Genomic DNA, 12,654 nt, shown 5'->3' on the forward strand with positions numbered 1-12,654 from the left:
AGCAAAGGTTGTAGCTGAGACTTCTGTGGGCAGTGTGACAGCCCTCAGCCTGGCCATGACGCGGACGGGATCAGGAATAGACCTGGACAAAAGGTACAAAAGCCCTTTAAAACCTGCCCAAGAAACCGTCACAGGCAGCACCTTCTCTGATTTCTGGGATTTCGGCTCAGGAAAGGGGAGAGCAGGCCAGTTACTCTGTTCCTTTTAACAAAGGAAATTGATCCTTGCAGGTTTCCAGCTCCAGGACCAATGCACTCCTCCAATGGGGGGCCCTGTAAGATCATAATTAATGTGTGTGTGTGAGGTGGGGAGCGGGTGGAAGAGGGAGGGGGGGGGGAAATCCAAACCACACACATTTACCTAACATATAGCTTTGGAGAAATAGACTTTTCTTATTGGATGAAGTAGCTGAAGCTCTCGTCCTGCAAGCACAAGGCAGTATTAAATGTTTTGAATGGCAGCTCTGGGAGTTGCCAGCAGCTGTAGCATTTCTTTTCTGTTCCATGTGGCTCCAACTAAAAGGGGCTGGTGTGCATATAGATTAGTCACTAGGAGAACAGAGTCTCAGGACACTACTCACGTGAAGGCCTGAAGCTGGAACCTTGTCCTAGCAAAACCGCAGCTAACAGACTGGACCATTTTTACTTCCCTGAGACTCAGCATAGCGGGTAGGAACATCCTCTGTGGAACCCGTGTCTGCTTGGGTTTGAATCTGGCTCTATAAGTACCCACTGTGTGACTCTGAGCTACTTACTTAGCCTCTTGCTGTCTCAGCTTCTTCATCTGCCCAGTGGGGTTAATCATAGTCCCTTCATCTTGAGATATTAAAAGAGTAAGTGAGATACTATTTGTAAGTTGTTTGTAACAGTGTCTGGAACATCATAAGCCCTATATAAGAAATATATATATACTAGAGGCCCAGTGCACAAAAATTTGTGCACTTAGGGGAGAGAGGGGGTCCCTCAGCCCGGCCTGTGCCCTCTCACAGTCTGGGACCCCTCGGGAGATAACAACCTGCTGGCTTAGGCCCACTCCCGGGTGGCAGAGGGCAGGCCCAATCCCTAGGTGCAGCCCCTGGTCGGGCTCAGAGCAGGGCGTTTGGGGAGTTGGGGCGCCGCCGTCTGTCATGCACAGAGCAGGGCAGATCGGCAGGTTGCGATGCCACCCCTAGTCACCCTCAGGGTAGGGCCAATTGGGGGGTTGGGGCATCGCCCCCTGTCACACTCAAGGCAGGGTCGATAGGGAGGTTGCGGCACCACCCCCTGTCACACACAGAGCAGGGCCGATCAGGGGGTTTGGTTGCTGCCCCCTGTCACGCTGATCCCGGTGCTAGGAGGCATATTACCCTTTTACTATATAGGATAGAAGCCTGGTGCACGGGTGGGGGCCAGCTGGTTTGCCCTGAAGGGTGTCCCGGATCAGGGTGGGAGTCCCGCTTGGGTGCCTGGCCAGCCTGGGTGAGGGGATGATGGCTGTTTGCATCTGGTCACACCCCCTTTAGGGTGGGGGTCCCCACTGGGGTGCCTGGCCAGCCTTGGTGAGGAGCTGAGGGCCATTTTCAAGCTGGTGGGTGCCTGAAGCTCCCAACCTGTCCTTTTTTCCTTTTTTTTTTTTTTTTATTCTGGGCCAGCTTTAGCTCTGAGGCTCGGCTCCAGCTATGAGACCTCTGCTGCTGAAAGCAGGTTTCTGGCCTTTGTTTACCTTCTGTATTTGAAACAATGTTGCGGTCCTGCTGGCTGAAGCCCGGGGTTTTGTTTAGCTTCTATATTTGTTACAATGTTGCTTAGAGTGCAGCTGAGAGACCGGCAAGGCAGTCAGGGAAGCTTGGCTTCCTCCGTCACTGAAGCAAGCAAGCCTCCCTGTTCACGTCAGCTGCCTGGCTGCCGGCTGCCATCTTGGCTGGCATTTAATTTGCATATCACCCTGATTACCCAATGAGAAGGTTAGCGGTTGTACGCTAATTACCATGTTTCTCTTTTATTAGATAGGATATTGAGTGGCCAGATTATTATTACTACCTGACGTTTGTAGGAAAATTAGTTATAATTTCGCACTGAAGTTGCTAGAGGGCCAGACCATTATAAATGTCTGAATATCACAACATATCTAAGTATCTTTGCTGATCAAGTTCATCCTATCATGTTGATGGTGTATCCCAATGGAGATGGCTTCTTCCAACAAGACAATGCGCCATGCCATGGTGCTCGTATTGTATAGGAGTGGTTTCAAGAACATGAGGGAGACTTTACCTTGCTTAGGTGGTCCCCACAATCACCAGATCTCAATCCAATTGAGCATTTGTGGGATGAAGTTAAAAGAGCCATCAGGCAGCTGGTCCCACAACCATCAAATCTCACAGAATGGACAGTGCTATTCATCCGGCATGGTGTCAGATTCCTCATATCACCTTTCAACATCTTGTGGAGTCAATGCCAAGAAGAATCGCTGCAGTATTGAAGGCAAAAGGTGGCCCAACGAAGTACTGATGGGGTGGTCATAATAATCTGGCCACTCGGTATATATATATATATATATATATCCTCACCAAAGGATATGTTTACTGATGAGAGAGAGAGAGAGAGAGAGAGAGAGAGAGAGAAGGAGAGAGGAGACATTGATGTGAGAGGGAAACATCGATTGGTTACCTCCAGTAGGAGCCCTGACCAGGGATCAAATCCACAACCATTTGGCTGTACAGCATGATGCTCCAACCAACTGAGCCACCCACCCGGGGTGACATAAATATTTTTTAAAACAACTTCTCTCTGATCCTTTTTTCTCACATGTCCAATAAGCAGTGAGCAGTTTGGGGCAATATGGGCACAGCAGTTTCATTAGACTGAACATCCTCAATTTCCTACACCTCTGCTTGCATGCTCCTTTATAGTGGCCACCATTCTTTAATCCGGAAAGCACATAAAATGAGCTGTCTCTCCTTTTGTTCAAGGTGAACCTCTCCTCCTTCCCTTGTTTCACATCCTCTTTGGGAGCCTTACTGTATTGCTCCATTAGTGACCTTTCTGTTCATTACACTTTCAGTGTATAAGCAATTTCAAATTCTATAGGCATAACACAAGTCCTCTGTCCCCATGCCTTCTGTCTATGCCTTCTCTAATCCCCATCACAGCCATCATTCAGGCGGGAAGATTTTCTGTAATTTCTTTATAATTCAGATTTTGAACTCCTGCCCCCCAGATGAAAAGACCTTTCTCTTCCTCAACCTATCTTATTATGGGAAAATTTTTAAAGATAATAATAAACAAAGATAAGTAAATTACCTGTTGCAGTGACTCAAATATTTGAAAACTATCAATCTCGGTGCACAGAAGGCAATGCAAAAGGTATACTTCATGAAAGAATATTAGAGTTCTTAACTTAGGAAGCCAAATACCTGGAAATTGAGGACTTTACTCCCTTTCTAAAAAAAATGTTTTTAACAAGAAAGTATAGAAAACTGCTTTTCTTATTAACTTTAATTTATCCTGAAAATTTCATTAACCAAATTATTTCCTTCCTAAACCTTCTTGTTGATTGCAATTTTACCCAGGTCCATAAAACCAACCAATGTCTAGTTATAGTATAGAAATAAAGAGCCAGAAAATCACCACAGAGAATGTGAATTCTTTTCTATGTCTCTTGTCAACATTTGAAGATATTTTCATCAGAGAACCGTCAATTTTATAGACTGCTGAAGATTAATCTTGAGTCATCCATTATTCAACTGGAGAAGAGATGAACAGAAGTGACAGATGGATTGACCAATGTCATTACACAGGTAGGATTATCAACAAGTCAAAATATCCTGAAGTCCTAGGTGGTTTATCTTACAGCAGAAGTGAAAGGAAATGGGGGATCAGAGCATTACTTCTCTAATGTAATACAATCATTCTTTTTAAAACTAGGGTATGGCCCCTAGGCCTAGCCTGCGATCAGGGCCATCTTATCTGGCTGCCTGCAGCTGGCCCCGCCCCCTGCCGCCACCCACCCAGGTTCCCAGTTTGCCATTGAGTGATCAGAGCCTGAAGGCTGGCCAGGGGATAAGGGACAAAGGTTGGCCAGTCCCACCCACTCATAGCCCCGCCCCCGCTGTGGTTCACCCTCTGTGTGGGGGGTGACCAGCGGGGTGAGGGCCTTGGCCTGGCTCCACCCTCATCCCCCACCACCCACCCCCGGGTCCCAGTTCACCATCGGGCAATTGGAGCCTGCGGACCGGGGGGAGGGACTGAGAGGTGGTCAGCACACCTCATAGTGACTGGTTGAACAGTTGATCTGGTTGTTTTCCGTAATGGTCATTGGGCTTTTATTGTAGGACTAGAGGCCCAGTGCACAAAAATCTGTGCACTCGGGGGGGGATGGGGGGGCCCCTCAGCCCGGCCTGTGCCCTCTCGAAGTCAGGGACCCCTCCAGAGATAATGACCTGCTGGCTTAGGACTGCTCCCAGTGGCAGAGGGCAGGCCCAATCCCTAGGTGCAGCCCCTGGTCAGGCTCAGAGCAGGGCTGATTGGGGAGTTGGGGCGCCACCGCCTGTCATGCACAGAGCAGGGTGGATCGGGAGGTTATGGTGCCACCCCCTGTCACGCACAGAGCAAGGCCAATCAGGGGGTTAGGGTGCTGCCCCCTGTCACTCACAGAGCAGGGCCCATCAGGGGGGTTAGGGCTCCGTACCCTGTCACGCACAGAGCAGGGTCAATCAAGGGGTTGGGGAGCTCCCCCCTGTCATGCACAGAGTAGGGCCCATAGGGGAGTTGGGGCACCGCTCCCTGTCACACTCAGGGCAGGGCTGATGGGGAGGTTATGGCTCTACCCCATCACACACAGAGCAGGGCCCGTGGGGGGAGGGGGGTGGGGCGCCGCACCCTGTCACACACAGAGCCGCAGGGCGATCAGGGGGTTGGGGAGCTCCCCCCTATCAGGCACAGAGCAGGGCTGATCAGAGGGTTGGGTGCCTTCCCCTGTCACGAACAGAGCAGGGCGGATAGGAAGGTTGTGGCCCTGCCTCCTGTCACACACAAAGCCGCAGGGCAATCAGGGGGTTTGGGCACTGCCCCCTGTCATGCTGATCCCGGTGCTGGGAGTCCTTGCAGCTCCACTGATCCTGGTGCTGGGAGGCATATTACCCTTTTACTATATTGGATAGAGGCCTGGTGCATGGGTGGGGGCCGGCTGGTTTGCCCTGAAGGGTGTCCTGGATCAGGGTGGGGGTCCCCACTGGGGTCCCTGGCCAACCTGGGTGAGGGGATGATGGCTGTTTGCAGCTGGTCACACACCCTTCAGGGTGTGGGTTCCCACTGGGGTGCCTGGCCAGTCTGGGTGAGGGGCTGAGGGCTGTTTTCAGGCTGGTGGGTGACTGAAGCTCCCAACCGCTCCTTTTTTTCTTTTTTTTTTTTTTATTCTGGGCCAGCTTTAGCTCTGAGGCTTGTCTCCAGGTCTAAGGCCTCGGCTGCTGAAAGCAGGTATCTGGTTTGTTTGGGTTCTATAATCGAAACAGTTTCAACTCCAGCACTGAGATCCCCACTGGCTGAAAGCAGGTTTCTGGGGTTTTGTTTAGCTTCTATATTTGTAACAATGTTTCAAACTGCAAGCTCAGAGGCCGGCAAGGCAGGCGGGGAACGTTGGTTTCCTCCGTCACTGAAGCAAGCAAGCCTCATGTTAACTTCAAGCTGCCTGGCTGCCGGCTGCCATCTTGGCTGGCAGTTAATTTGCATATCGCCCTGATTAGCCAATGGGAAGGGTAGTGGATGTATGGCTAATTACCATGTTTCTCTTTTATTAGATAGGATAGGATAATGTTTCATGGATAGAATTCTCAGAGCTCATCTTAGCTCTTATGGAAGTCAAAGGTGAAACAGACCTATAGAAATACTCATAGTTTTAGGTGATCTTAATTATTATAATTCATCTTTGCTGCATCTACTGGGAGGATGAAGACCATTCTCAGAAGACTGTGGACATCCCAGAAAGTGTCAGCATCACGCTGAAGGGATGCACAGTTATTGTGAAGGGCCCCAGAAGCACCTGCGAGGGACTTCAATCACATCAATGCAGAACTCAGTCTTTTTGGAAAGAAAAAATATAGGCTCTGGGTTGAGAAATGGTGGGGAAATTGAAAGGAACTGGCTACCACTCACACCATCTGCAGACATGACCAATGTGTTACACTGGGCTTCCCTTACAGGATGGGTGTGTATGTTCACTTCCCCATCAACACTGTTATTCAGGAGAATGGTTCTCAGGTTGAAATCAGAAATTTCTTGGGTGAGAAATCGATCCACAGGGTTTGGATGAGGTCGGGTGGTGCTTGTTCAGTATCTCAAGCCCCAAAAAGATGATTCTTGAAGGAAACGACGTTGAACTTGTATTAAATTCAGCTGCTTTGATTCAGCAAGCCACAACAATTTACACAAGGATATCAGGAAAATGTGGGATGGTGTCTATGTTTCTGAAAAAGGAACAGTTCAGCATGAACTATTGAACAAGTTCTAAGTTGTTTAGTTACAGAAATAGCCTGATGCCAGATGATTCCTCCGATTTATTTGTGATATTTAAAGATGCAATAAACACCAAAGTATTAATAAATAAGATTTCATTATACTATCCTAAACCTTCATCAAGTTTACCAAGAACAATCTAATTATCTTTCCTATTGTGCTCCTGAACCACCCCCCCCCTCCCTCCCCCCCCCCCCCCCCCCCCCGCCTTGTACGGCCGTTTCACCACTGCTGTTTGGATCTTGCTGAAGTCAGCAGCACAGACCTGTTTTAAGTAATTTACACCAGAGATCACCATTCCCAGTCTCTCAGACGCACTTCTCATTCCTAGCCCCTCTCACACCCTCTGACAATGTGCATAGAAACAGACCCCCTTCTCCCTAAAGCACCACCCATTTTTCAAGGCATTTAACTCTTTATCTCAGCAGCATGACCTGAGGCTGCTGCATCACATACCAGGCAAGAACAAAGCCAGAAAAGGGTAATGACTTGGGCCAGAGGGCTGCTGTAAAATCTACAGGGTGGAAATGAGCACTCGCTCTGAATTACCTTCCCATCTGCAGGATGAGCAGAGCCTGGGTAACGGGATGTGCATCAGTTTCCTCGCAGCATCTTTAAAGGAAAGCCCCGTGAGCTTGGCTCCTGCAGGTCCTGCGGTTAGTGTCGTGCACGGGTCACACTGCTTTTCCACTCACTGTCTCTCCACATGAAGGAGATGGGCTGATCTACGAGTTGGAAAGTCCTGGTTCATTAATGCAATGAAGCACGTGATTATATAACTCAAGTAAAGCTGCTGAAATTAAAAATTCTCCCCTGGTTGGACCGACATTATACTTTCAAATTGGAGAGCAGGATTAACCAAGTAGTGCAGGAATTGGCTCTTACAAAAAGTGTCAAGTGCAGTTCTGCTGTGGCTGGGCTGAATAAACACAGCGTCAGCCAAGAGGCAGGAGAAGCAATGCGTCTCCAGGCAAGGCAGTGCAGACAAAATGAAGAACTGAAGTCTGCAGTGGGAGCGTGAATTTCTGAGCTCATAGCAAATTGTTGAAGTTACACTGCATACCAGAACACAAAACCAAAACATGGGGTTTAGATTCTCTTGGTAAGTGCCTTTTATCTAGTGTATTTTGGTGAATGTAAACATATTTTCATATGAAAAGTTTATTTCTTATTTTGCACAGTCTCTCTTTCTCTGTTTCTCTCTCTCTCTCCTTCCTGTGACCTCTTTATGTCCTTCCCCTTTCACTGGCACCTGCACCGTGAATCATGGCACAGCCCTTCTGCAGGCCTCCAAACAGTAAGTGTTTTCTCTCCAAGTGACTTTGGAGGCTCCTTTCACAATTCTTAGGCTCTGAAACTCACTTCTTCTTCCCCACTTTCAGATAAAAGCACAACTCTTGTTTTACTAATCTAACTGACATCTGGGGAAAATAGCCAGTGATTATCTGCACCAGAGATTGCCATTACCAGACTCAGACTCAGTTCTCGCTCCAAGCCCCACTCATTTAACCCAAATACAGAAATGGGACTGCAGATGCTGTATTGTTACTCATGGTTAAGCTGCTTCTTTCTTTCCCCCTCTCTTCTCAATTGTACAATAAAGAATTGGGGAAGGGATTGTTTAAAGAACATTTTTTCTGTGCCCTTCCTATTAAGAAATGCACAACATTTGCTAATGTAATTTATGGTCAGTTGGACTTGGTTCAAGAACTGGTTCTAACATCTTCTACCTGGGTCTTAACCTCTCTGACCTCCAGTGTTCTCATCTTCAAAGTAGGGATAATAATGAGCCTATTTCACAAGGTAGTTCATTTGGTCTGTATGTATTTATTGCAGTAAGCCTAGGTCGGACTTTCTTCTAAGCCCCTTACCTGGTTTCACTCAATTTATGCCAGAACAATATTTAAGAGAGATACTATTATAATTCTTATTTGCAGATATATAAAGGATAGAAAAGCACATGTTATTAAAAGCTGTGCTGGTGACCAATGCTGCAATTCAGGATGCTTCCGTGAATTAGTCTTGGAGCCTGGCTCAGGCTCAGACTCTCTCTCTCTAAATTCTGCATCTACATCTTGGGATGGTACTACTCTCCTGCAGGTTGTATGATGCTGACACTAATGCACATTGACTCCTCCCTGGTGGAATAAATATCTTACAAGCTAAAAATCATTTCAGAAACGGCTGCCCTCTTGTGAGAGGACTAGGAGGAGATGAGTGAAGAGGCAATGATGCAGCTCTTAGCCCCCTTCCAATCAACTTTGGGTAGAGAGAAAGGGACTCACGCACCGCTCTGCTGGTTGGTTTTATTATCTCAGATGAATAGGGGAAATACCCAATATTCTAATTAGTAAATTAATTTGCCCAAGGTAATCATCAAAATAAGTGGTAGTTACATTTCTAATTTTGTTCTAACTCCAAAGAACAAACTCTTTTCACTGTACTGCCTTACACTGTTGTGGTAGTCTTAAGGGTGCTCACTGATTCCTTTTAGCTCTTCATCTTACAATACTGGTACATAATAAGCCTGCCTCTGTCTTTGGGTTGGGCTATTTTTTATTTGTGTATTTTTAATTAGATTTTCCTCAGGCTGTTATTATCATTTAGACCTCTGGACACAGAGGAATTGACAGTATAAGGAGGAGGCATGCTAGTACATGAGTGTCATATAATTTGTGACAAATGATTTTCTTTATATAAATCATACACGTGAAAATGAGTAAGAATTTATTGTGAATTAGTTGATAAGGGAAGGGCAAAGTAGCATAATGAAACAAGAAGATCACCAAATCTCTAGTCCATCTCTAGACTGAGTAATGTCATTAAGCAATCTTGCAGCTTTGGGTAAATTATATCATTTCACTGAGTCTTCATTACATCAACTGTAAAATGAAACTATTATTTCAAGTTTTTATGCCAGAAATTGATAAGTGGAACCTCAGTTCTCAAAGTTAATTCATTCTGGAAGGCTTTTCAAGAAGTGATTTGTTCAAAAACCAAATCATTTTTCCCCTTAGAAATAATTTAAATTGAATTAAACCATTTTAGACCTCCAAATTATTCCATATTTTCATCTTTCTTATATATAGTGCATGTGTAATGTACTTTTTAATCTTTTTTTAAAAAAACGGATATGAAGTATAAATGAAAATTTAACCAAAAGGAAAGGAAATATAGAGTAAAAAAAAAATGAAAATTTACATACACACTAGAACTTACCTGTAATGTTGAGAGCTATTGATGACTAAATATAGAGAGGAGGGATGGAGGAAGGAGGATGAAGGTTTTCCCACACAACAACGACGTCAGCCTGTCCTACACTAGCTTGGGTCCTGGCAATGACTTCTCCCACCCTCTTGGCGTTTTCTTCCAGAAGAGGCCAGAATCATCACAATTGAACACTTGTTGGGGAAAAAATCCTTCAGCCTCCACATGTTCTTGAAATTCTGTCATGAAATTATCAGCAGCTACTTTGTTAGAACTGGCTACACTCCCCGTATCTCACTACATTTCTTTTCTTCAATTTATCAAACCACCTCTGCCAGCCTTGAACAACTCGCTTTCAGCACTCCTTCCGAGGGTGTCTTTCAGGGGTCAGCATGCAGCATCTTCACTTTTCCACATGTCACTGCCTCCGAAATGCTGTCACCCCCTAACTGCTTTTCCTTTATCCAAATCAATAACAATTTTTCCATCTCTTCAATTGCCTGTGATCGTTGTTTCGTGAGCACTTTCACACCCTTAGCAACATCAGTACTCTTGATGGCCTTTTTATGTTTTAAAATTGGGCTAATCGTTGATTTCACCATGCCATCTCTGTAGCCAGATCAGACATGTGAACACCTCTATCATACTTCGCAATTCTTTCTTTTTAAAATTCTATCATTGTTCTCATAACTTTCCTTTTTACTTTACTACTATCACTAATCTTATTAGGACCCATGGTGACTTACTATTTAATAATAATAAGCAGCAACAAAAGCAAAAAGAAAAAAACCATGAAAATATTCACAGCACAATTTCCTGAGATGTGAACAATACGAGGTTGAACGGGAAAGGGACTCACACTCTTGCATTCTCTCCTTTGTCGCCTGAGGGACTTGTGCTGATCATTCAGGTATCAACATGAAAGGTTTGTCAGATGGAGAACCACAGTTGTGTTCCAAACCCAAGAAATTTTTTCCATAGACAACTTGGTACAGAACTGTATTGTTAGAGATTGGAAATGTTTTAAAACAGAAGTTAGACTGTATATGAGACAGATAGTGGGGCCATTTTTACCTAAGAAACCAATATTTTAAAATTTTCCTGTGCAGTAATTTATTTACCATTCAAACTTTTTGGTCTGTTCCATTCATTCTCCTGAATCCACATGCAAAGTTCAAAACATGAAAACAGACACTTTCTGATCTATAAGACCAGTGATTAAGAGCGTGGCATTGCAGCCTTTTACTGGCTTGGTCATATAATGTATCCATCAATATTTGTGTTTGCTTTCAAGGGTTCAATTTATATTTTCCAGAGTCTCATTCTACTTAAATGACCACATATCTGCTCAGTTCTGAATCAGCATCAGGGTAGTGTCCAAATTGACTAACTGGAAGCAATCCAAAGGGTCAAGACCTTGAAGTTCCTAACTGGACTTTGACCAAATGTCCAGGTCAACAGGCTTGAAATCAGTGATTCTGATGTGGGCAATGGAACAAAGCCATTAGGATCCTCAACTCTTCCAAACTCTGCACATCCCACAGTAAATTCAAAGCAGAGGAAAAAACATTTTCACAAAATTAGGCACCACGTTGTTCCAGCATCTAAACTACTTCTTTCTTATGGCTGGAGAAGTTTTTAAACGTAATTCAGCAATCTTCTCACTCTTTTAGAACACTAAACGCACCTGGGAGAACAAAATTTGTTATTGACTTAACATGTTTCTCACCAATTAGGGAAAAAATCCAAGAGGGTGGGAACTATGGGTATCTTATGTCGTTAGAGCCCACTAGAATGCCTGGCATTTGTTGTAAACTTAAAAAAAAAAACACTTTAAATATTTGGAAAAAAATTAAATATCTGAGGTCATATTAACATATATTTTTCCCATTCATTCAATTGTAGATATTATATGCTTATTGTGTAGCAGGCACAGTGAAGAAACAACGATACATAACAGACATGGAGCTTACCTTCTGGTGGGTAAAAGAAATACTAAATTATCATTTGCACAACTAGATATTTAATTACAATTGTTGGTATTTTACTGAAAAGAAGAAATACAGTTTACCAAGAAGACCTATTACTTGACCCATGCTGTGTGAGGGAAAGATTGCCTGACAAAGTGACATGAAGCAAGATGGAAAGAATGACAAATAATTAATAAGACAAGTCAGGGAGAATAAAGCACATTCCAGAGGAAAGAGTCTGTTTTAGGGCCCTGAGAGGCAAAGGCTAAAGCTGCATTCAAGGTCCTGAGAAAAGCCAGTGTGGTTGTGGTGGGAAGAGTGAGCCAGAGTCCTGCATGATGCATTTGATGAGGCGGCAGGGTCTAGTCTTCCAGGAACTTACAGATTATGTTGAGATTCTTATTTTTTATTATCCCAAGGAAAAGAGAAAATTCTTGAAAAATATAAAACAGAGTTTTTTAAGAGCATTCTGGCTGCACTAATGATCATAGATTGCAGAAATGTAACAGTGGGTGCAGAGGGGCCAGTCAAAACGGTGTGGCTATTTAAAACCTGGAGGTGGAAGCGGGGCTAGAAAAAAAGAAATTCAGGTGCTTTGAAACGTAGGGAGAGAATTAACTAGTAATTCTGATGAGATATGGTAATTGAAATGTGATGATGGAGGGAGAAAATGTTAAAGCTAAATCCCAAATGCCTGGCTTGCACCGTTCAGACAGATTCCAGCCAATTCGGTCCCAAATTACCCATTAGGCTCAGTGGGCACAGTGTCTAGGGCCCACAAAAGTGATTTAATTCTTTTCAAGTCATAAAAGCAAAATGAACCTTTAGTTCAAAGGAAGTGCTTAAATACATAATATTAATAAATCCATCTTTATGCCAATGCAGTAAAAATAATAGTTAATATTTTAATGGAAGCAAAAATACCTAGGGCCCATGACAGTCATCATGTGGCCCTGGGCCAGTTGTCACTGAAACAAAAAAACTGGAGG

Source organism: Myotis myotis, unplaced genomic scaffold, assembly GCF_014108235.1.
Source record: "Myotis myotis isolate mMyoMyo1 unplaced genomic scaffold, mMyoMyo1.p scaffold_m19_p_15, whole genome shotgun sequence".
Taxonomy (NCBI): Eukaryota; Metazoa; Chordata; class Mammalia; order Chiroptera; family Vespertilionidae; genus Myotis; species Myotis myotis.